Source organism: Cetorhinus maximus, chromosome 11 (genome assembly GCF_964194155.1).
Source record: "Cetorhinus maximus chromosome 11, sCetMax3.hap1.1, whole genome shotgun sequence".
Classification (NCBI taxonomy): domain Eukaryota; kingdom Metazoa; phylum Chordata; class Chondrichthyes; order Lamniformes; family Cetorhinidae; genus Cetorhinus; species Cetorhinus maximus.
The window spans coordinates 93,664,612-93,691,503 of NC_135889.1; the positions used below are offsets into that span (position 1 = coordinate 93,664,612).

Genomic DNA, 26,892 nt, shown 5'->3' on the forward strand with positions numbered 1-26,892 from the left:
GGGATCGTCATCTGCTTTCAGGTCAATCACTGGCTTCTTCATTTTGACTGACAGTGTGTTGCTTTCATATTTTTGCACCGGCTGTTTGAACTGAAATTAAACTTTCCACCAAGATATCTGGGTGAGTCAACAATGGAATTTTAACCAAGGGCTTCCATCAAAAATCACAATGGCATTTTGGTTTTGGTAACTGCTGTGCCACTGTGACAGGAGGAGGAGGAGGAACAGGTAAAGACCAGAAACATGCAGCTCTAGAGAAAGGGGACAGAGGAGATAAGTTTACTGAAGACCTTAGCCTGGTAAAGTGTCTACCCAAACTGTTAACAAAAAATTGGATAAAGCAAGTTTCACATTGAATAGACATTGCTCCAGCCTATACCCTTATATTGCAAACATGGTTATTTTTTTGCAGTCAGCAGTGAAGCTATGGTGCTAGTTAATGACCTCAAAGAAAGCTAACCATAAAGGTCTAGTAATCTCTGTGGCGTGAATTTTCCCTTTCTTGATGTGAATTTGAATCTGGCTAAGTTAGGGGGATCTTCAAGCATTCAGTCGCAGTGATGTCATCAAGCCAATCATATTGTTGTATTCTTGCAGAGGGAAGATCAGGAAATAAGAACAACTGAATCCCTTAATTTTTTGATTTTACAGAAAGCGAAATGGGATTAATGCAAAAGCTAAAATAGCATAAATGTTAAAAAAATTATTTTAACAATATGTAGAATTTCTTAACATAATTGAGAAATTTGACATGCAATAAATATAAAATAAAACTTTCAGGGCCAGTCAGGCTGTTTATTTGTAATTATAAAAGTAGCACGGCATTCAAAATTCAGTTACACCTCATTCAGCAAGGCGCAACATTTTCAAGGGTTTGTCTGCAACACTAAGAATGCGGGAATGGAAGTTTCTATCAGTTCAATGATTTCCAATTGATTGCAATCTCGAGCGATCTCAACAGCAGATCCTCTGGAGAAGCTCAGAATTACTGACAGGAACTTTCAGATTTCTGTGTTTAACTGCACATTGTGTGAACTCCAGAAGTTGCTGTCAGTTTCAGAGGCGTAATGGCAGCAAATGCTCTGAGTTTTGCCTTCATTACTGTTGCAAAACCTAGGCATTTTTCTTAATGATTACGAGTTAAAAGAGTTCAAATGCTTTTGCATAATTTCAAATGAACTACTAGGTTTTTGCATGTTAACATTAAGATCTACACAGCTGTGGGTTAGAGAAGCCGTTTGTTACAAATGTCATTGTAGGTTGGTTCCAGTCAGTTCAAAATAAAACTTTTCTTACTTTGCAACATTGGGAAAAAAGGAGGCTCCAGTCTTAATGTCCTGGGGGTAGGAAGTGGTTCAGGTAGGTCCTGCAGTGTCTATTGTTGTATCTAATGATTAAGTACGGTATTCATGATACAAGTATTTTTATCATCTTATGTAGGGTATTTAATCAAATACACATTCACCATGACATACTAAGAAACATGATTACATATTGAATATTGATGGATCCTTTATATGTTATCCTGTAACTGACATTAGAATATTATTCACTGGATTTCCAAATTTTCATACTGTTACAATAAACCAGAGAGCTAAAAATGGAACATAGGATAAAGATTGCAGTGGAAACACTAGTATTGCCTAATATCGGCTTCAGGCTGATACTTAACTTTGGGATTTGTCAGTAAACTTCTAACTTTCATTTCTTTGATAAAGTTATCCTGTAAATGAAACCAAGATGATATAAATTGTTAAAAGGAATCCATGGGCAAAATTTTTACCACGTCGGGCAGGCGCGGTGCATGGACCCAGGAGCAGCCATGCAATGGTTCACTGCGCGCGATCGGGCCCCAACCACGATTTCATGCTGGTTGGCCAATTAACAGGCCAGCCAGTGTGAAACGTATGCTGATAACCTCAGCGCTGCCTGATGGGGGCAGGAGGAGTGCAAGCGCTGAGGTATGCGCATGCGCATGCACACCGGTGTGCTCAGTAAAAGCTTCCTGAGCTGCCTCAGGGAGCTGAAGATCTTTAACATTAAAAATAAAGACTTCAAAAATAAGGAAAATATGTCCCCTCATGTGGCTCTGCCACATGAGCAGGGTGATCTTAAAAAGAGATTTCAAAATTTTTATTGTTTTTTTAATCACTGTTCGAAACCTCATCCTGCCCGTGGATGAGGTTTCACAGAAAATGCAAAGGCCGCTTGGCCTATTCGCCCACCTGCCAACTGTAAGGTTGGACAGGCAAGGAAAATTTCACTTTAATTAATTTATTAATTGGCTTAACAGCCTTCGTAACTGTCGGCGGGCACGCTGCCGACTCCTGTACACGCCCGCTGACCGAAATACCATGTGTAAGCGCGATGATGTTGGGATGCTCGCCCGACGTCATTGTGTGCTATTTCATGCTATTGCATGTCGGGCGCATGCCGAAAATCCTGCCCCATGTGTTTAATAAAGCCATGAATAAATATTAGATATATAGCGGAAAAAGGAAGAAACTCAATGTTCGCTGATGATTGCACAATGTTCTGGACCATTTGTGGCTCCTCAGATACTGAAGCAGTCAGTGTCCATATACAGCAACATTCAGGCTAGGGCTGATAAGTGGCAAGTCACATTTGCACCACACAAGTGGCAGGCAATGACCCACTCCACCAGGAGAAAATCTAACCAACTCCCCTTAACTTTCAAATGACATTACTATCATTAAACCCCTCATCATCATTCTGGGGGTTACCAGAAACTTAACTGGACCAGCCATATAAATAAGAGCAGGTGAGGGGGTGGGAATTCTGTGATGAGTTACTGACCTACTGAGTCCATCGTCTACAATTCATCAGTCAGGAGTGTGATGGAAAACGCTACAATCTCCTGAATGAAAGCAGCTCTAACAACACTCAAGAAGTTCAACACCATCCAGAGCAAAATCGCCTACTTCATCAGCGCCTGCTGGTGTAAACCAATTTCCCACTACAAATCCCAAAGTCCAGTCCTTCAGGATTGTTCTCAAAGATAATGATTGGAAAGTATATCTGCCCCTAATATTGGCAAGAATTTTACCTTTGCTGTGCAGGTATGCGACAGGCCCAATGAATCACAAAATGGAGCGTGGTGACATCAGGGAGCTTCCAGTCATCATCAGGCCACCTCGCGATATTTCGGCAGAAATCGCAAGTGCACCCGTCAACAATTAAAGGGTCCGTTATAGCAATTTAAGACTCGGTCCGCTGTGATTTTGAGTGGCCCATGCATTTTTATGCTTTGCGCATGGGCCATTTGGCGAGGCGGCCTTCATGTTTTTCATTCATTCTACATCCAGGGCGGGATAAAAGGCCCAGAAGATGTTGGAGAAGTGAGGAGTTAGGGGTTTTGAAGTGAATTGCTTGTTGGTGGGTTATATTTCCTTTCTAGGAATATTTTGACTGATTTGGATAATTCCACAAGGCTTAAAGATTTGCAGAGGCTTACTGCAGGAAGGTCCCTTCAGTGAGAAAACCTGTGCAGCCATCAAGTCATACATGGGGATTGTGTGCTCAGCTGGAGGGACCTCCTCCTCAGAAGAGGAGAGGGTCAGAAGGGAGAGAAGGCCAGTCTCTTGCAAGCACCATGCCAGTCGGCCCTCTAGACCAAGAGACACAGAAGGGTTAGAGGGCCAGCAGGCTTTTCAAGGGGAGAAGGGTCAGGAAAAGGCACCATTACCCAGCAGGTGGAGTGTAAAGGCAGCGATCAGAGGTTCAATGCCAAAGAAGGCTCTGCCTCTCCAGGGAAACAGTCACCTCTATCTCCGACATGATCGGCCTTCGAATAACCTCAAACTGTGTAGGTGGCCACCCTATGCCAGTGGCTCCGAAGGTAACAGTGGTCCTGAACTTTTATGCCTCAGGACCATTGCAGAGGTCAGTGGGAGATCTCTGCGGAGTCTCGCACTCTGCTGCACACAGCTGTATTAAGTTAGCTCCCAGCCTCTTCATTGCACCAGCACGGCTGGGTGGCTGGCTACTGGGGAGCAAGGGCTATCTGCTTAAAAGGTGGCTAATGACACTACTGAGACACTCAAGGACTCCTGTTAAGCAGAGCTAGAACTGCAGTCACGCCTCCATAAGGGCAATAGGCCTACTCAAGATGAGGTTTTGCTGCCTGGGCCACTTAGGAGGATCACTACAATATCCTTTGGAATGCATCTCCCTTATTTTAGTAGTCTGCTGTACCCTACACAATCTGGCTCTCTCAAGGGGGGGCCATTTGGAGGATGAAGACAGTGGGCAGAATTTTGCCCTCGGATGGCATGCGGGCTCCACTGGCTCGGCGGCGGACAGACAGCTGACCCCCACCACTGAAACAAGGCCCACCGCCATTTTAAGTGGGCGGGCCAATTAAGGCCCGCCCAGCGGCATCCCCGATGGGAAGCGCTATGTGCTTCCTGTTCCCGAGGGGGGGGTGGAGGGATTCCCCATCTGTCAAAGTGCGTTCTTTCGCGCATGCGCACAAAAGAGTGCACTGCTCCCTGAGGCAAAGTGCTGCCTCAGGGAGAATCGTGACAGGTAAATTAAGTGTAAAAATAGAAACATTAAAAAATTATTAACATGTCCCCCTCATGTGACAATGTCACACGAGATGGGACATGTTAATAAAAAACACATAAACTTTATTACTTTTTTACAAAACAGACATGAAACTTCATCCCGCCAGTGGATGAAGTTTCATGAATAATCTGGAGCCCGCTGGGGCTCCTGGCCTTCCCGCCAGCCTTAAGCTTGGCTGGGCAGGTTTTTAATTACTTTAATTAGCCTGTCAATGGCCTTAATTGGCCATTGACAGGTCGGCGGGCGGACAGCTGATTTCGCTGTTAAAAATTTAAAGGGACCGGGATGACGTCAGGGATTCCTCCTGACGTCATCCTGCGTCATTTTCCCATCGGCAAGCAGGCCCTGCCCCCAAATCACCGAGGGGAATATCCTGGCCAATGATGCTGTTCCAGAACCGAAGATGATGATTCCAGTACTGAATCTGAGGAGGAGTCTGATCAACCCCTGGGTGAGGAGCAAGATCCAGGATTAGGGATGCTTATAGGAGGCAGGGAGATGAGGGAGGCCTTGGTTCAGAGGACTTTCAATTAGGAATCCATCTCCGTACTATACTCCCAATCCCATGCGCTTTAATTTTACGTGCCAATCTCTTATGTGGGACTTTGTCAAAAGCCTTCTGAAAGTCCAAATAAACCACATCCACTGGTTCCCCCTCATCAACTCTACTAGTTACATCCTCGAAAAATTTCAGTAGATTTTTCAAGCATGATTTCCCTTTCATAAATCCATGCCAACTCTGCCACTATTTTCCAAGTGCTCAGCTATTAAATCTTTTATAATGGACTCTAGAATTTTCCCCACTACCGATGTCAGGCTGACTGGTCTATAATTCCCTGTTTTCTCTCTGCTTCCCTTTTTAAATAGTGGGGCTACATTAGCTACCCTCCAATCTGTAGGAAGTGTTCTGGAGTCTATAGAATCTCGGAAGATGACCACCAATGCATCCATCATTTCTAAGGCCACTTCCTTAAGTACTCTGGGATGTGGATTATCAGGCCCCGGGGATTTATTGGCCTTCAATCCCTTCAATTTCTCCAACACCATTTCCCTACTAATACTGATTTCTTTCAGTTTCTCCCTCTCACTAAACCCTGTGTTCCCCAACATTTCTGATATGTTATTAGTGTCCTCCTTTTAGAAGACAGAACCAAAGTATGTATTTATTTGGTCAGCAATTTCTTTGTTCCCCATTATAAATTCCCCTGTTTCTGACTGTAAGGGACCCACATTTGTCTTCACCAATCTTTTTCTCTTCACATACCTATAGAAACGTTTACAGTCAGTTTTCATGTTCCCTGCAAGCTTACTCTCGTACTCTATTTTCCCCGTCTTAATCAATCCTTTGATCCTCCTTTGCTGAATTCTAAACTGCTCCCAATCCTCAGGTCTGTTGTTTTTTCTGGTCAATTTGTATGCCTCTTCCTTGGATCTAATACTATCTCTAATTTCCCTTGTAAGCCATGGTTTAGCCACCTTTCCTGTTTTACGTTTGCGCCAGACAGGAAAAAACAATTGTTGCAGTTCACCCATGTGCTCTTTGAATGTTTGCCACTGCCTATCCACCGTCATCCCTTTAAGTAATGTTTCCCAATCCATCATAGCCAACTTGCGCCTCATACCATCGTAGTTTCCTTTATTAAGATTCAGGCCCTAGTCTCAGAATCAACTATGTCACTCTCCATCTTGATGAAGAATTCTATCAAATTATGGTTGCTCATCCCCTAGGGGCCTTAAAGCCTATTATATTAGAGTCACTATTACTTAGATGTCCCCCTACATTTACTTTTCTTACCTACTTGTGTAATTCCCCAATACTAGATTCAATAGTAAATCTTCCCTAGTTGGACATTTTACATTTTGGGTTGGACCGGAGTCCTGTACGCATTGTAGAAAGTCCATTCCCTTATCCCTTTACTGGCTTCCTCTGTCCCATTAATATCAAGGTAGTTGAAATCCCCCATTATTCTAACTAAAATGTGTAGAATTATTTCAATGAATTCATCTTACTGCAAATTCAGGAATGTTCTGTTTTTCCATTCAGGTCAAAATGACTTTGAAATACTTGGCAAAATTCAGTCCAAACATCCAGGCCTTTTAATTCATAATGAGGTGATAGAGCTTAATCCTGAGCATATCCCCAAATACAAAGGTATTTTTTAAAAGAAAAAAGTATTTATATTTACCAAATGTTTTCAGGTGAAGAACAGCAGTTTTGTTGGTGGTATTAACTCATCTTTGATCTGTTTCTGGTAGTGAACATGTGTGGGTGAGACATCACTATCCTTTTGGTTGATCGTAGAACCATTTGGCTGAATTTTCAGGAGGCAGGGGCTTGGCCAATGCCATATTTCACTCTAACGAGTGTTGATTGGCATAAAGTGAGACTTCCGCCCCTCTCTCAGGAGGAAGTCCCACCTTGGAGAGCTGTCGACCAATCAGATTGGCCGGCAGCTCTCCAGTCCCTCTAGGCACAGCACTGCAGTGGCCACTGGGGGCATCGCAGGAGCTGCCTGGCACTAAGTCCCGGAAACCGGACGGCAGATAAGTGGCAGGGGTCCCAGGTTGGGGGTGGTAGGGAAGGCCTGGGCGGTCACGAGGGGACGATCGGGGTCTCAGGTGATAGGTTGGAGGGGGAGTGAAGTCCGGAAGTCACCGGGCCTTAAAGGGACAGTGCCCAGTCAGAAGGGTCTTCTGATGGAGGTGCCTACCCACCTTCACACCCGAGATCAAACTTACTTTATTTGGTAACCATTTAAGGGCCCTAACTGGGATAAAGGTGGGCTTCCTGTAAGAGGCCTTGCCACCCCACCATAAAATCAGTACCAGGTCGGGGCAGGGAGGAACCTGGAGGGAATCCCGTCCATACAATTTCACGCTCCCCCCAACCACCATCTCAGAACCCACCGGGGTGAGCGTAAAATGCTGGCCATTGTTACTACTAACCCATGTAGAGATAGCTGGTAACCATGTTCAGTAAAAATCAGTTAACCATTTATGAATTATTAGCTTCTCTGGTTATGTTGTTATTTGTGTTCAAAAAGTTAATTATCTTTGGTAAAATATTGTGTTTTTGGATGAGCTTTTGTGATGTCTGGGGTAAGCCTATGTATAAGCCATTTGAAATAAACAGATGGAAAGGGCACAAGGTTGTTGAGTGAGGAGCATTATAACTCTGAACCTAAAGTAAAAGAGCAAAATAAATTCAATCCCTGTTTCTGAGCTGAACTATGCTCCGAGGTGAAGAATGAAGTGTCTTCCTGGAGGAGAGAAGTAATATGGGAAAGTCAAGTATTTTCCAAACTTTCCTAGCAGATACTTGGATAGTCCCAATGAGCAGGCTCCTCACACATTCATTTGTTTTTTTTCAGTGAGTTATGATGAACTTTGATAAAGTGCCTGAAAGTGTGTTGGAAGTAAATTGAATAGAAACTGTTAACAGGAATTGAGCAAATCCTTGAAAAGGAAAAAAAAAATGCGGTGCTATGGGGAAAGAGCAGGATGTGAGAATGTGAGTTCATATTGCCCATGTTTCTCTTTGCTTGTGGGATCGGTGCACGATGGGCTGGACTTTCCCCAGCCCTCTGTGACCAAGCTGGGAGGCTGTGGGAGCAGTAAAATGGAGAGGAAAGGTGGGAGGTGGTGTGCCCATTGTCATCCTACTGCCATGCCACTTTCCCAGTGGTGGGTGAAGCCTTCACCGCATGGCAAGATCAGCAGGTGGACCCAGGTGGCCTCCCTGAAAGCTTGGAGAGGGGCTGTCCTATTCAGATACACTTTGTCCCATGGATGGGCCTCCTCTCAGCAATGGCCACCCTCTTGGCAAGGATGCAGCCTACACTCATCAGCCACCACTTGCCTTGCTAGGCCTGCATGACTGCCCCTGGTGGCCCCAGGCTCCACTTACCAACTTGGGAGGGTGGCATCCTTCCCTGGCATCCTCTTCTTCCAGGTGCAGTCCGAGCGGTTGCCATCCCTCCCTGTGACGCTGTTGAGACTGCTGAACTTCCAGCCTTCTGATTGGCTGGCAGCTCCTGGGGGTGATCATTCATCCTTTAAAGGGGTGGCAGCCCTGGCAGCAACTAATTAGTTGCCTGATGCCAGTAAAGTGCAGCTGGGGGCCCCACAACTGACCAGGGCAGGGTCAGGTTTTCCGGCCCATCGTCGGAACCCCAGCCACAATGATACAATTCAGCCCAATGAGTTAAAACAATGTTTATTTTGTTGAATAAGGATGCTTTGTGAAGCAGGCATGAAGGTACCGCTGAGGAACTGAAAGAATGAGAAGGACATTTTTCCGTGCCTAAGAGATCTGGGACATGTTTTTTGGTCACTGTTTATATTAATAAAGTGATTGAGGGGCTTGATTAAATTATATAAATACGATAACAGAATGTTATCTGATATCTGCTTTGCATGTTTTTTAAGCTATTGTAATTGACTGTATGTATGGAATGTAGAAATCATGAGGTAGAATTGGTATAAATGTTTTGAGTAAATCACTGTTTTCTAAAGCGTGTAAAGTGTGGCCCCTGATCTCTTATAATGAATTGTGTATTCAATAATAAGAATCCTATAATCACATGGAATTTGTTTTGACTGAGTACACATGTTGCATTGTGTAATATGAATTCATTAAACTGTTTTTACAGTTGTGACAAGTGATGTCTGAATGCTCTAGTATTTAAAGTAACAGAACACAATAGAAATTGAAAACATTCCAACTCAGGGGAGTAGGGCTAACTGTATGATTCTTTCAAAGAGTTAGCACAGACACCTTGGTAGAAACTGTTATTGGGTACGGACGATAATGGGAGGGCTTCTCGACTAAGCTGAAAAAGGACAACTGGTAGAGGAATCTCTGGTGGGAAACCTGTTTACTCAATGTCGGCCTGATTCGATATTTTGGTTTAAGATGTTTTTATGTAATTACAGATGGATTCCAGCAATTTCTACTAGATTTAGATCTACTAGAATTACTGTTGGTGATGTGTATCACTTGACAAAATAATTAATGAGCTTCAACAGTGAGTGTGATATGTTGTAGTGTCAACAAATCGCTTCCGTGTTTCAATCTGTTCCTTTTTCCCTAGGCTAAAATTAACATCCCCATGTCTCTCCTAAAAGCAGAAGGTATACTGAAATGAATTTCTATGGCCCACGTTTTTGCCTGGAAGGGGAGGTTCTCCATTGTGGTGAAAATCCCGGAAATGGCCGGAATTTCTAAATCCTGCCCCTAAACCAGGAATTTCCCATCTTCACGGGGATGGGACTGAAGTTAGGCTGAGGCTCACACATGCACGATTTATAGAAGCAGCTGGCCATTAAAATCACCAGCTGCCTCCACTGAAGAGGGATTTTGGAAGAACAGGAGTGTGGAATCCAGACTGTACAGGTTAGAACAGCTGTCCAAGAAGTGTCAAAGCTGTCAAGGAACTGTTCAATGATGCTTAGGTGAGTTGGCGTGAAGGATGTAAGAGTAAAGGGCGGTGCGTGGGGGCCATGCCTTGGCATGAGTTCACACAAAGTTGACCTAGGGATTATGGGGGCAATGGGGGGTGGATAGAGGGGCAATAAGTTGGCATAGGGAGTATGGTGGCAATGGGGTTGAGTAAAGGGCCACTAAGTTGGCATGGGGGTGTGGGGTAAAAGGGGCATGTATTGGCATTTGGGTATGGGTGCCATGGTGGTGGGTCAGGGGGCATGGGTTGACATTGGTTGACATGGATGGGGCATAGTGAGTGTGTGGGGAGGTGATGGATGGCTGGGGGTGAGGGCTGGATGGATGTTTTTTTTAAACACAGTGGTGGAGCACAGAGGCATGCCTTGTGCCCAGCTTACCTCCACACCCGACAGCCTGTGCACTTGTTCCGGGGTCACTTTCCCAGACTTGTTTCCCAGCTCGCCTCCCCCGACTGAAAACCCGACTTGCGGGTGGACATTTTTAAAGGTCATGATCGCCGAGCCGGGAAATCTTCCGACTCGGTGAACCTGACCCTGGGACAAAAATCTGGGCCTATTGGCAGGATTTTCCAGCCCCCGTCATGGCGGGGCCCACCATAGGAGAGTCGACGGCCCAGCCAAAGCTCCATTGACTTTCGGTGAGACCGGACGATCCTGATGGTGGGCGGGGCTGGAGAATCCCATCTTATGTGTCAACTCCTGGAAACTAGATACAATGAAACAGCAACTTTACTGCAAATGGGTGACGATTCTGCCCATTATCTAAGTGTGGTAGTGGGGTTGTAAAATAATGTTTTAACCGTTGGCCGCGATGGCTGGTTTTTATGCGTATCGGCCCAAACCCACCACATTATTAATAGTACCCTGGAAACACACCATTTCGATGGTGGGCGGGCTCTCATTTACCACCTGCCATCACCTCGCCGCTTCATCACGCCGGACGCCATATTTAAAGTCCAGCCACAGGCACATATCTGGGCGCTTCCAGAGCACGACTGCTGCACGGAAGATAGGATGGCCCCAAAAGGCAATAAGGCTGCAGCCCCCCACTTCAGCGACACATCTCTGGAATTCCTTTTGGATGCAGCGGAGTCCCATTGGGATGTCCTAAACCCCTACCCTGGCCGTAGGATGGGCAGTGGCATCACCAACCAGACTTGGGAGGCAATGGCAGCAGTGGTCAGTGCCAACACCCTTCAAATCCACCCAGTGCTGCAAGTGGATGAATGATCTCCTTCATTCTGCTAGAGTAAGTCACTCTCCTTATCGCTCTCAACTCACGCACTCACAAACCCATTGCACATCCACAGGGCCCTCACTCACTGCCAGTTCAAGGGACATCACCATTCACTCTCTCGTACACACCTTAATTGTCCTCATCCTGTCAATGGGACCACTCATCACCCACACACACCAGGTTTACTTACAATCTGGCTTGGCAGGCATCCTGCTTACACTCTCTCCACCTCTATTCATGCAGGACAAGCTGGCACACAACAGGGAGAGGTTGAAAATTGGTGGAGGAATGCCTGAGATCAAGGTCCTAACTGGCTTTGAAAACAGAGTTATCCAGTTGGCCAGCGATGATCTGGACCAATCCTGCGTTAAAGGTGAAGTCGGCAGTGCTCTAACAAGTGAGGGTCCAGCTGTGCAACATCCATCAGACAACCATGCTGTGAATGATGTGTCCTGTTTCATAGGCCACTGCCATGCGCTAATTATCTCTCCTTGCTTTCACAGGCACATCTGGGAAACAGCCAAGACCCAGGGCCTCCGAAGACACCTCGGAAGAGGAATCTGAAGGCACCCTCCTTGAAGTCCCGTCACAGCGCTCACCCACACCCTCCACAAGCGCAGAGACACACACCTCGCTGGGACCTAGCTTTAGAATAGCCTCTAGATCACAATCTGGTGAGCACATCGCACTGTCTGATCCACAGCAAGTGGCAGCAGGGACTTCCCAGGTCCCCAGTACTCGGAGGACTGCTGGAGGCCATAAATTTGCTGAGTCTGAGTCAGCTGACGAGCCTCTGGACTCAGTCATGTCACAGTTGCTGGAGCTGCGTAGGCAAGCTCAGGAACATCAGGAAGGGATGTCCACTGCACTCCTCAGATTGCAAGGCACAATGGAGGAGTCCGTCTGCCTTCATACTGAGGTGATATTGCTGGCATGCCAACGCAGCGAGGTCAACACTGGTAGGATGGAGGCGGCCTTGGAGATCTTGGTGCAGGATATCACTCTTGCTCTGCTGCGCGGGCTGAACTCCTTCGCTGATGCCATAGTTGGCCTGCAACAGTGTGTATGTGAGAGGGGTGCAGGGCAGCCTGATCTCAATCCAGCTACCCTTTCTCCTCAAGGAGTCAGGCTGGGGCCCTCGAGCACCCATAGGGAGGAGGATCAGCAGGTGCACACTCCGGGGCCATCAACCCAAGTGATTCCGAGAGTGTCTGGCCCATCCGAATCCCCTCTTCCTGTGAACTCAGCAGCTCCAGCTTCACAGGACAAGGGGGGTGCCACTGCCACACAGCAGACCCCCAAAAGCAGGCTGGGACCCTCCAAGTCTCGGCCCTCCAGAGGACACCCGCCAAGGTCATCACAGACAGGGCGTCACAGTCAGCAGGCTGCCTCCACCTCTACTGTGGATGTCCAGGGAGCACCAAGATGTAACGGCAGGGTTAGGAAAGTTAAGAAGAATTAGTTGCACAGCCTGGGCATAAGTGTTAATTACTTGTACATACTGTTCACTATTATCAATAAACTCCCAAGAATGACTCCCTGCCTATAGCTCCTTGTTCTGATGAGCAGTGTTCTTGTCACTCAGATGTGAAACCTTTCTGCACAAGATAAAGGCAGATGTCTCAGTCCAGGGCCTCTTCCTTGTGCTCTGTGGAACCTCTGGACCAAAGTGATGGTCTGGCCTCCACTCCCTGGAAACATTACTGATGCCTGCACCTCGTGCTGGTCATTGCTGCCAGAATGCAGTAGGCAGATGCCACGGAGTCCTCTCATTCTCCCTGTGTGCTCTCAGCACCTTTAAGGTGGGGCTGGCCCCCACCTCTCAAGCTTGAATTCCAACTGGCGACCCTGGTGAGCGCTGCGCAACGTTACTGCGTAATCACCTCTGCGTTCCCCTCGGAGTGCAGGCCGCCAAGTGCACGCCTTTTTTTTGCTGTTGTCAAACGCATCAGCATGCTTTCCCACCAACGTGGTCGGACGATCCAGCGACAGGGGACGATTCCGGCGGGCTGGCCTGATAATGATATGCTGATACAATGAGGTTCCTGACGTCTGATAGCAGGAAACGCGGCCTGCCATTGGCGGACTGAGCAGATGATCGTGAAATGGTTTCCCGCTGTCGTAAAACCGGTCGCACCATATTGTCCATTCATATCACCGATCACACCCGACGCCAGTCGGCACGGAAAATTTCGCCCAATGTTTTTCATATCAATTTATGGACAAGAGTGAATTTCTTCTAATTCTATTTGTGTTCCAGCGCTTGTGAAAGAAAAGGGTTTGGCCCTTAACATCTCATTCACTTGGAACCAGATGCGCTCAGAAGAATATGAAATGCAAAGCAAGGAAAGAAATGAAAGCAAAAAGTTTGATTTCATTTACATGACTGAGGTAACAGCAGTTAAAGATTACCTGACAAGCAGCAAAAATGGGAGACGTTCAACCCACCAGTCAGTGTTCTAGCCAAATACCTAATCCTGCCACTTAGTGTCCAATGTAATGATGGTTGTATGTACTATAGTCATTAGAATTAATATTCTTTTTGTCATAATTCTTAGGTAAGTTATTCCATATCTTTTGACCTGCCAGCCCTTGACACATCTGGTACCAAAAGGACGTGTGGGCAGCTTATTTATAGGCAATCCCCATGAACACCTGCCAGGTTGCGTCAGAGATCGTTTTGGCATGACGCACTCATAATTTCCCCTTCCATGTCACAGGAAATCCTTACAGCCTTCCCATTTGACCATAACTCAGATCCAAAACTAAGTGGAGCAGGAAAGCATGATTAGTGGGAAGGTGCAATATGATTGGAAACACGAAAAGGATGATCTGAAATGGGCTATCGAGCCCCTTTCATCTAAACCTTGGACTGTTTTGTGATGTAACTGGGATGAGAACAATGCCCATGATGCTCCTCCCTACCCATATTAAGATTTGCCAAGTACCCTCTGAAGAAAGTGATGCCCTTTTAAAATGTCACCTCTCCATCCAGTTTGACTCCTGCACCCATAGATTTCGCTATATCATGTTTCAGTTGGCTGGACTGGAGTTTCGGGGAAAAGGAACTTGAAATTATTATATGAAGCTCCTTGAGTGCAGAACTGTTGGCACTTTCAAAGAGCTGGCACAGATGCAATGTCCCGAATGGTCTCCTTCTCTGGCTGCATGAGTTTATGATTATATGAAAACAGATTATCGATGGGGAATCCATTAGCAGAAGAAAATAAAGTAATTAGAAATAATAAGACTTCATAAGTTGTTGGGAAGCATCAATTTTTTTGGGTGACAATTTTTTTGGGAACAGTCTGTTAGGCACACTCCTGGGACATGCTTTCAGGTCCATCCCAGACTAATGGGATGAAACTCTCCTGTGTTTGTTACTGCTTTGTGAAATGTATCTGGGGAGGTTCTTCTGAGGGCGGAGACTTTTTGCTGGGAAAAAAAATAGAGACAAACATTTCCTTTGTGCATACTGAGTTTGCTGATATCAGCTAGAATCAGACCAGAGCCATTACAATTGGCCTTAGCAGCCTTGGGGTATGGAGGAAAGGAAGAAATCAGTCATAATTTCTCTTCCTGCTATCAATCCACTGGTGGAAATTGCCTGTTTTTGGAAAATAGGTGAGGGGAGAAGCAGGATTGGCTGTGGCGGAACTTACCCTTAGTTAATAGCCTGTTACCATTCACTGTTTATGCTCACAGATGAAATATAGCTGTTTAGTTGTGATGCTTGTCAATCACATGAGACTTAACCCAGCGTACATCAATACCGTCAGATGGAGAGGGAGAATTTGGGAAGAAAATACATTTAAACTGTGTCATTTACTAATACTTTTCTCATAAAATGAAATAGTCTTCTCTTTTACTCCAATTCCATGAATTAGATGTCTATTACCTGGTTCCAGAATGTCTTGCAAACTTCTGAATCAGCAAATAAAATAATGATGATTTCACTGGACCACAATTTTTATTAATGTGGTTTATTTGAGATAATTCTCTTGTAATATAATTTCTTAATTATGAGGTACATTTTTCATACTTTTACCATGAATTTTCAAAGAGTCCTGGGTGGAGAATGGAAAATAATGGGATTAGGGACCTCCCACCAATTCTCCAGGCCCTAAAAACAGCTAATTATTTTCCTCAGCCCCTATTGGGGATAGTCTGCACTGCATGCTGCTATCCCAACACACTGCATGTAAAAGACAGTGGGAGGTCAGGGATTCCAATTTCACTCCCTAAATACCTCCTAAAGAATGTGGGAGGCTTTCAGTTTGGCCGTGAACAGATGCACTATTGGTGGGATTGCCGTGGCAACCACTCAACGCAATGACTTCCGATTCTTCTTGCCAGTTCCGTCCAATATGCACTTTTACAAAGGATGCAGCAGGGTGTGACCCAGGTCTCAGATTTTGTCAGAAAATGGGACACCCACAGAAGCTCAAAATAATCCCTCCTGACAATCTCTGCCTCCATTAGGGTGAGTGCTGCTGAAATATCCTTACTGTTGTGGTGGGCTTGCCCTCCGTGTATTCACAAAATGCAGCATTATTATCATTTGGCACTGGGCCTTCTCACTCAGGTTTAGAGTTTGCCCCATTACTCTTCGACTAGTGCAGCATCTCTACAGGAAACTTGGGCCAAGATATTGTTCCAGCAATATCCGCCCTGACGGATGACTGGAACAACTGTGGGAGACTTGCAGCTTGGCCGTGAACAGATGCACTATTGGTGAGATTGTCATGGCAGCCACTCAACGCAATGATTTCCGAATCTTCTTGCTAGTTCTGTCCAATAATCACTTTTACAAAAGATTCAGCAGGGTGTGACCGAGGTCTCAGATTTTGCCAAAAAGTGGGGCGTCCACAGGAGCTCAAAATGATCCCTCCTGACATTCTCTGTCCCCATTATAATAAGTGCTAGCTGTAACAGCCTTTCTGTTGTGGAGGGTCTGCCCTCTATACATTCACAACTGGCAGTATTATTATAATTTGGCACTGGGCCATTTCACTCAGGCTTAGAGTTTGCCCCGTTACACTTAGGCTAGTGCAGCATCTCTACAAGAAATTTGTTCCAGCAATTTTCACACCGATGGACAATGGTATAACAGGGTATTTTATGCTGCTCCAGTAAAAAAGAGGTCTGAAAGAAATCATTGACAAAGAAAGCGACCAAATTTTCAGTTCTTTCAGGAACTTGGTGGTGGGATTCCTCCCAGGATTCATTGCCTGGGGTTGAGGTTCTGGGGCTTTTCCAAAGGTGTCAATGCAACAGAGCAGCTCTCTGCTGAGGCCTCACAATGGTATTCTGGGTGTAATTCCAGTGGAATGCAAAACTCATCCAGATGTAGATGTTTGCGGCAACAACAAATTTCTTCACATTTCCCCGTGACTAGCAAGTAGCCAAATGGGTGTAACCCTGACAGAAGTAAGTTCTGCCCCAACTTCAGACATTACAATCAGAAGTCTACATGATTCCACCTTTGTCCCGACCAAAATTTCAATGTTGGTGCCTTAAAGATCATGAAGGATGTATCAGAATTAATTTATAAGATGTAGCTTATATAAGAATGCATTTGTATTTATGACATTGCATTTTCTACATTTAGATGTTGTATTATGCTGAAAGTTTGCATGATACCATCAAGCACTTCCACCGCCTTCTGGAAACTAATGGCAAACTTCTAATAATACAGGTAGGTGATTGTCCAGTATTTCTGATATGTGAACACGTCCAGTGTTTCTGATATGTGAACATGTCCAGTATTTCTGATATGTGAACATGCTCAGTATTTCTGATATGTGAACACATCCAGTGTTTCTGATATGTGAACATGCCCAGTGTTTCTGATATGTGAACACGTCCAGTGTTTCTGATATATGAACATGTCCAGCATTTCTGATTTGTGAACATGCTCAGTATTTCTGACATGTGAACAGGTCCAGTGTTTCTGATATGTGAACACGTCCAGTGTTTCTGATATGTGAACACGTCCAGTGTTTCTGATATGTGAACACGTCCAGTGTTTCTGATATGTGAACACGTCCAGTGTTTCTGATATGTGAACACGTCCAGTGTTTCTGATATGTGAACACGTCCAGTGTTTCTGATATGTGAACATGTCCAGTGTTTCTGATATGTGAACATGCCCAGTGTTTCTGATATGTGAACACGTCCAGTATTTCTGATATGTGAACATGCCCAGTGTTTCTGATATGTTAACATGTCCAGTGTTTCTGATATGTGAACACGTCCAGTATTTCTGATATGTGAACATGCCCAGTGTTTCTGATATGTGAACACGTCCAGTGTTTCTGATATGTGAACATGTCCAGTGTTTCTGATATGTGAACATGTCCAGTGTTTCTGATATGTGAACATGTCCAGTGTTTCTGATATGTGAACACTAAGGATGCCTGTACAAACTGAAGTTCTGCAGGGAAAAAGAGAATCAAATTTCTAATCTTTGGTATTCATCTTCCTCCTGATATTTAATTGTATACTTTCTGGCACATGTGAAAAATAATTATAGCTACTGAAACAAAGTAAAAGAAAATGTTTAGTACATAATGAATTGTCTAGATGACAGAAAGCAGCTGTCAGTGTTGAGCATTGTAAGTGAGCAACTATGATCACTGAAATCTCCTCACAAGTGGCCTTCAAACCTCTGGTCATTGATATATTTATTGTATATTAAACATGAAAAATGTCTCAATAATCTAAAGATACTGTACTTGTAGATGGTGCTGGAAACATAAAATGACATGAGTAATGTTGCATGTGTCATGTCCAGTATATTATGAACTTTCAGTCAATACTTTTAAAAACTGGACACAAACAAGCTACTAAAATAGCTGCTACAAATCATGTGACCTTTAGCATTTGAGCTACAGTCAATATCAAGTCTCAGGCAAATGCCTTTATATACGCATATTCACAGACATCTGCAGTATTCACACATCTCTTTGTTTATGGATGGGCCAACAGAAAAGGACTATGGAATTTCCAGACTGCCTGACTCCATTTCTTACCGACACAGAAGTGTATGGCCGTTGTTACTGTCCCACTGTAGCATGATGACTTTCCCCATCCAACCTAAACTGGTGAACTTCAGAGGCATTAACCCACAACACAGGGTGTGAAATCAGCTAAACACCACGCCTTATTTGAAAAAAGATTGAACTTGTGAAAAGCCACATGGGGGCAGCTATGTTTTTGTCTGCTTTAAAAAATCAGCTATGAGCTATTTGCTGTTATTCACCAGAGGGAAATACCTCAATTGTTTCCACAGCAGCAAAGATGAAACACAAAGATGAAAAGCAACAAAGCCTGGGGCCTTGATAGTATTCCAGCTGAGCTCTTCAAAGGTGGTAGACTTTTGGTTGCATCAAGAATCCATGGCCCATCCTATGGACTTGGGAGGTAAATGAACTCTGCCCCCACTGCCTTCTACCCAACTTCAAAAATGCAACAACTGTAATTATCTTCAAGGGAGCTACATCATGCTATGGAAACTATCTATGGAACTATGGAAACAAGGCGTTTCCCACTTGTTCACAGCAGGGAAAGTCCTGACATGCATTCTCTGAATCGTCTACTTCCTGAAGTTGAGGAAATCCTCCCAGGGACCCAACATGGAGAGGAACCTTTTGGCATGGTCTTTGTTGCCAGACATATGCAAGAAAATTGTTGAGAACAACACCAGGAATTCTTCATTGCATTCATCTACCTGACCAACGCATTTGATTCAGTAAACCATGAGGCTTTGTAGATTGTGCTCCAAAGATTTGGATGCCTAAGAAACTTCATCACAATCCTGCAAGTGCTTCATGAGAATATGACTGCAGCTGTCTTGAGTGGATGATCTGAAATCGAGGCCTTCAAAATCCAGACCAGGGTCAAGCAAGGCTGTGCAATAGACAAAAACAAAAAATGCTGGAAAAACTCAGCAGGTCTGACAGCACCTGTGGAGAGAAAGACAGAGTTAATGTTTCGCTTCCATATGATTCTCCTTCAGAGCTAAAGGGAAGTAGAAATGTGGTGAAATATATACTGTTTAAGGTAGGTTGAACAGGTGAAGCTGGATAGAAGGCCAACGATAGGTGGAGGCAAAGGAGGGATTGCAAAAGATGTCATAAACAAAAGATCAAAGGGTTGTTAATAGTGGTGGTCCTGGCTAAAGGAGGTGCTAATGGTGATATTAAGAGTGGAAAGCAGAATGTGATAAATGAACTTCAGAAGCCTATACAACAGAAAAAGTGCAGCATAGATTTGTTTGAGTGGTAATGGTGATGAGGTTACAGTTAGGATGAAAAACTGCATAAGTTTGTGTTCTTTTCATTGGAGCTGAGCAGCAGTGATCTGATAGAAACCTTCAAGATTGTGATAGAATAGACAGAACGTTTCCATTCATGGAATGTTAACAAGGGGCCACATTTTAAAAGATAATCACAAAAAATTTAAGGCTAGAAAAAGTGCTTTTTTAGAGAATGCAGCAATCTCTTCTCAGGCAATGGCTGAACCAAAGTCAACAGGTACTTTCAAAATGGAGTTAAGTTCTTGAAAAGGGGGAGTGTTAAAGGCCATGGGAAATGTTAAAGGTTACGGGGAATGTTAAAGGCTATGGGAAATGTTAAAGGTTACGGGGAATGTTAAAGGCTATGGGGGATGTTAAAGGTTACGCGAAATGTTAAAGGTTACGCGAAATGTTAAAGGTTACGGGGAATGTTAAAGGCTATGGGGGATGTTAAAGGTTACTGGGAACAATCAGGAGTGGAATTGGAACATGGGGTGAAACTCTTGATGGGCTGAATGGCTTGTTTTCTTTGCTGCAGCTTTCTATGATTCTCAAATGTTTCAGATTGGAGAAACTAAGACAGCTTTTTAACTCACCAAAACAAAATTAATGATATTCAAACAATACACTTTTGGACAAAAACTTTCCCAAAGTATTCTAACCATTAAAGATATATATAGATGCAATAAGTCCCTTTGTGTAGCATGACATATTGTGGAAGGGTTTTTTTTTCCCAAAAAGCATAAATGATTTGTAAATCATAGAATGGCTACATTACATTCGGCCTGTCGAGTTCATGCCAGCTCTCTGCAAGAGGAACTCAACTAGTCCCACTCCCCTGATCTTTTTAACTCTTCAGATAATTGTACAATTGTCTCATGGAAACCATAATTGAACCTACCTCCATCATCATAACACACAAGCAAGTTAGTTCACCATGATTTGCACTTAATAAATCCAAATTGCTTTCCTTCATTAATTCACATTTGTCCAAGTGACTGTTAATTTTGACCCTAATTATTGTTTTCAAAAACTTTAAGGACCATAATCTCCCCAATCCTCCTTTTACAACGCTTTTACTAATATTACATCTATGGAAGACTTTTGGACTCCCTTTTTTGTTAGCTTCTAGAATCTTTTCATACTCTCGCTTTGCTTCTCTTTTTTTAAAGTCAATTTCCCACTGAATCTTCTATATTCAGTTTGGTTCTTGTTGGATCCTGGTCATTAGTTTAGGTATATTACACATCAGGTTACCACATTCTTGCCCCTTTTACTCAGAAATACATCTTACAGTTACAATTACAATTTTTCTCAAAATGTCAAATTATTTACATAGATATGTAATTTACAAATTCAGTCTTTATGGGGGTTTCCTTATGCGCGTAGAACATCTCAGCTCTACAGCTTCAGATGTTTTGACAGGAACCTCGTTTCCTGGTGTTGTCTGAACATCAGGTTCTTCAGTGGGTACCTGCAAACCTGTTTCCTCAACTCTTGCAAGTACACCCAATCCTTCAAGCACATCTGTACTCAGTTGAGCTCTTTCAACAGGAGATGTTGACGCAGTCATGAACACTGCAGGAATAATTTACTGATACTTTGTTTCTCTCCTCTTTATATGATCTATATGTCTCCATATGACTCAGTCTTCTACTTTCACGTGGTAAGAAAGAAGTCCAGTAACTGCACTTATTTCACCTGATAGCCACTTGGGTCCTTCACCAAAATTTTTCAGATATTACATCTCTCCTATGTTCTGTCACGACTATGCCAATCACATACAATTTTCTGACTTCCCTGACTCTTTTCCACCTTCCCCCCTAAATTTGGCATTACTAAGCTCAATCTCATTCTGAGACAGCGTTTCATCAGCAATTCCGCAGATGTGACATCTGTTGTCGTGTGAGGGGTGGTTCTATAATGGAAAAGAAAACATGCTAACTCCAATTGATGTTTTCATACCAGCTATGAATGTTTGAACTGCCTGCTCGGAGAGTCCATTCGAAGAAAGGTAGTACGGTGAAGTTTTTACATGAGTAATACTGTTGAGGCTGATACACCGTTAAAACTCAGCACTTGTAAATGCCATGCCGTTATCTGATACGACCATTTCCAGTAGTCTGTTGATGGTGAAGCTTTGACGTAGCTTGTCAATTGTAGAGGAGGATGTTGGTGACTTTACCTCATATATGTCCATCCATTTTGAGCGAGCATCAACAATAAGGAGAAACATTGTTCCCATAAAAGGTCCCACATAGTCAATATGCAATCGCATCCATGGCCTTCCTGGCCACTCTCATGGGTGTAACTGAGCTGCTGGAGGTAACTTTTTTACTTGCTGACACTGCATGCAACTTCTCACTAAGCTTTCTATTTCTCCATCCATTCCAGGCCACCATAGATAACTGCGCGCTATAGTCTTCATTTGGCAAATTCCTGAATGTGTATTATGTAATTCAGTTAACAATGGCTTTCGTCCTTTTGGAGGAACAATCACTCATGCTCCCCACAATAAGATACCACCGTGGCTGGTTATCTCATATCTTGTGTAAAAATACGGTTTCATTTAATCAGATTCCTGTTCTTGTGACCAACCGTGAGAAACTTATTCTCGTCCTATGGATAAGACTGGGTCTCAACTTGTCCAATCTCTAATCTCTCTAGCACATACCGATGATGACTCTATGAAGTTCAATAATAAAACGAGCTCTTGAGGAATTGGAACATCCTCATTGTTTTCTTTCAAATGCAAACAGCTAAGTGCATCAGCGTTTACAATCTGATTTGCAGACCTGTGGATAAAAGTATACTCATACACTGCCAGTATCAATGCCCATCTCTTAATTCTTGCTGAGGCTATGGGTGGCATAGCCTTATCCTCACTGAATAATCTTAGCAAAGGCTTGTGGTCTGAAACAAAAATAAAATAACAAACATGTACATACGTGAAATTTCCTGACACCAAAGATGATTGACAGGCCTTCATTTTCTATCTGTGAGAATCCCTTTTCTGCTGTGTTGAGCATCCTTGATACATATCCAATAGGTCGTTCTGAGCCATCGTCCATTCAATGGGAGAACACTGCTCCCACTCCATAAGGAGATGCATCACATGTCAGGACTAACTCTTTTCTTTGGTCAAAACGCTTTGGTCAGGTTTAAGTATGGGGGCTATTGGTGTTGCCCATTCTGAGAATGGCACAGGTTGTGTCATTCCCAGTTTCTCTAATCTATCTAATTTGGTGTCTACCTTTTCCCGCATTGCGTATGGTACTGGTCTTGCCTTCATAAATCGGGGGGTAGAATGGATCAACAAGAACTTTTGCTTGTAGCCCTTGGATCTTCCTGAGTTCATTTTGGAAAACCAAGGCGTATTTTTGTAGTAGCTCAGTCCAATCCAATTTAATTTCTTTCAGCCAGTTTCATCCAAGGAGGCTTGGCCCCTCTCCTGCTACCACCATCAAGGGTAATTTCACTGATTGACTTCCATACTGTACAGTAACTCTGTTTATGCCTTTGGTTTTGATGTCTTCTCACGTGTAAGTTTTCAATTTGGTATCCATTTCTTCCAAATCTAATTCCCCATGATTCAGGTATTTAAAGGTATGCTCACCTATTGCCGTAGTGGAAGCCCTTGTATCCACCTTACTGTTACATAGATTGGTTATGTTCTTTCTACCTTTAAATTATACAATGAATACATATCTGAATCTGTTACTTCAAGGTCTTCTATGTTATGAATCTCATGGGGCGTTTTCTTTTGATTGAAAGTCTGCCTGATTTTAACCTTGCGATGTCTCATAAGGTGTCCATTTCAATGACGGTAAAAACATTCGATTTTTAAAACTTCGATTCGTTACAAGGTTGTCTGCTTCCAACTCTGTTACCATTATTCCATGTTTTCACTGCTAAGTCATTTCTTTCTATTTGTCTGAAAGCTGAGGCTACTTCCCGCTTCTCACCAGAGCTGTACATTTTCGTGCCCTTTTTGGCTGGGGCTCCCTGCCCAACGTGGAGGACGGCACCATTTTGTGTCCCCTGTATGGCTCTCGAGTCTCTCACTGCACCTTCCATTGCCAGTGCCATTTCCTGCACTTTCTGAAAATCCCAATTTGTTTCAGATAGTAATCTCTTCTGAATCAAATCTTTGTTTATACCACACACCAAACGATCTCTAAGCATTTCATTTACAGAGGTACCAAACTCGCAATAATCTGTTAACTGTTTCAGGCTTGCCACATGACAAGCAACTGTCTCCCCTGGGCTTTAGTTCTTAAATTAAATTTGAACCATGGCGTCGTTACCGAGGGCTTTCCAAACTTTCCGAATCCGGGGCAGTGGGTGCCATTAGACTTCGGATCAATCCATATGTCTTACTCCCACACATGGATAAGAGGATCGCATGCCTCTTCTTCCCTGCAATGTCACTAGCTTGGAAAAAGAATGCGAGGCACTCAACATAATGAGACCAACCGTCCACTGTTGGGTCGAAAGAATCAACTCTTCCAAAGTGCGGCATGCTTCAAGGGAACTGCTTTGACGATTAGGACGAAAATTCTATTTACAATAACCATGCGAGGTATCACGTGATCTTGGTTCACTTGATTTCCTTCCTCGCTCTTTCTTGCTTTCTTTTTTCTCGTCCTTCCTTGCCTTTTCTTGCTTTTTCACCTCGTCGCCAGTTTGTTGGATCCTTGTCACTAGTTTAGGTGAATTCACATCAGATTGCCACAGTTGCATTATCCACATGGCATCTGTCATATGGACATGTTTTCTGTTTCATCTTTTCAGTATCTCTTTTACCATCCAAGGAGTTCTGGGTTTGTTTGCCCTTACTTTCCCCCTTGTGCTAATGTATTTTGACAACGTCCAAACTATCTCCTCTTTAAAAGCAGCCCATTCTCCCATTACAGCTTTGCCTGCTAATCTTTGATTTCAATATACCTGGGCCAGACCAGTTCTCACTCCATGGAAGGTTGTGCTACCCCAACTAATCAACTTTACCCTGGATTGACCCTTGCCCTTTTCCGTAGCTAAATTAAAACTCATGATATTATGGTCACTGTGCCCTGAACGTGATCAAGCTATAAATAATTTACAGAGAAACCCTACAATATTAGAATTTCAATTAAATGAATGTCTTTTACAAATATATTTCAAATATTACTATTACCAGATGATGGTGGATTTCATTCCCTTTGGAAAAAATGTGGATCCCGGTTTCCTAACAGTTGTCTTTTCCTTGATGTCCACAAAACGCTTGATGAAATGAAAATGAAGTATGGATCTTTGAGCTTTCCTCTGACATGGATATCACAGAATGTTTCATTGAAGGAAATAAAAATGGGGAATTTCTGCTGGATTTCCTCATGCATGTAGTAGATTTCAGGAAAACTGCCCCCGTGGATCTGAAGGCTCAAGTTCTCCATTATCTACATCAACCTCAATACTCAAGAGAGGAAAATGGGAAAATTATTTTCAACAATAATTTATATTTCAAAGTGGTCGACTATTAATTGTATTTCTATCAGTCGGTCATTATCCAAGTAACTTCACTTAGAATATTCTTAATATATTCTTGTTCCTGGTTTGTTGCTGTTAAGATCAAGTAATTATTAGATTGTGCTTGTATCCATGCTTTGAATTAACCCAAAAAATTTCTCTTAAACTTATCAAACAATTCTTCATGAAATTTAAAATTATAATTCCTGGTTTAAGTGGTGGAGCTTTTAAAATATCATCTTGTAACCAAATCATTTTGATAAACCTTACAAATAACTATTCATATTCATATTCCATGGTGTCGATGCTATAAGCTCCTTATGGAAACCTCATTTTGTTTCACACAAGAAACAGTCTCAGGGTTTTTATTGCTACGGAATGTATTAATTTATTCTCATTCTACTTCAGGTGTTTTTATGCTCATTATTAGTTACATTCTAAGAGAAAGGCTAATTGACTCAGTGATATTTGTGATGCATGGATCAAGAACTGAATATACATTACAATGGGGTAGCTTTTGTGCACTTTGTATAAGGTTCAAGATACAGTTAGAGAATATTTTTGCTGGTTAGCATAAATAATTTGTATAATTTAATCCGACTTGATAAATATTGGTTTCCTTGTCTGAACCTGTCCAAGTAAAATATCAGAGCTTACCAAACTCTGGTAGCTTTGAAACATTTTCACAAATTAGTTCAAACTCTAGTATGTATTATTCTAGCCTATCTTTGTGCACATGCTTGTGGTTCACTAGCATGTGCACATTTGGATAATACAACCAAAATGCAACGTCAATAAAGCAATATGAATGCCAAGTTTCTCACTTCTTTTTTGTTAAATCTTAAGGGCTAAAAATCAGTCTGTAGCTTTTTTTGGGTGCTCCCTGTTCTATTAAGGCAATCTTCATGCTCTCTCCTATTGGCCTGTTTGAAGCAGTCACCCAAGTGTGATCCATGCTGCTGGCTGACTGCAGGCTAATCTGAGGCACTAACTGCTTCTGAGATTAGCACATGTTTCTGCTAGCCTCCAGCTCCAATGGCAGTCTGTCCCTCTTAAACATCAGTTGCAATGACTGAAAGGAAGCTGCTGCTGACTGCTAGTATTATAATTGGTTGCAATTGGAAACAAATGGTGCAACAGGGCAAATAAAGGGTGACTATTTTCATGGACACAGCTCTGGAGGCCTTAGTCATGGAGGTTTACAGGAGTCGAGTGGCCCTGTTTCTGTAGAAGTATAGAAAATTTACGGCACAGGAGGAGGTTATTCAAATCATTGTGTTTGTGCTTGGTGAGAAAAAGCTAACCTGCCTAATCCCATTTTCCTGCTCTTTGGTCCATAACCCTGCAGGACACAGCATTTTATGTACATATCCAAGGGCAGGATTTTCATGTCGTCGGGCAGCCTGCAGGCCTGGGAGTGGCCGGGAAACGGTCCACCGCTTGCGATCGGCCCCCGACCGCGATGTCACGCTGGCTGGCCAATTAATAGCCAGCCAGCGTGAAAGATGCACTGAGAAGCTCAGCGCTGCCGGGGTGGGGGCGGGAGGAGTGCGAGCGTGGAAGTCTGTGTCTATGCAGGGTAGTGCACACTGAAAGCTCCCTGAAGGCAGAGAGCTGAAGAATATTAAATTCAAACATAACAATTCTGAAAATGTGAAAAACATGTCCCCACATGGGACTCACTGACATGAATATAAACGTAATAAAAATCATGTCAAAAAATGTTTTTTTTTAAATTAATGTTGGAAATTAATGTTGGAAACCCCATTTCGCCCGTGAATGAGGTTTACTAATAAAT

The 26,892-nt window shown here is 43.3% G+C and overlaps 1 pseudogene; it reads left to right on the plus strand.

Moving 5' to 3' along the window:
• The window catches only part of LOC144686215 (histamine N-methyltransferase-like), an 88,382-nt pseudogene extending 63,274 nt beyond the window's left edge, over positions 1-25,108 (plus strand).
• Positions 25,109-26,892: the final 1,784 nt, after the last annotated feature.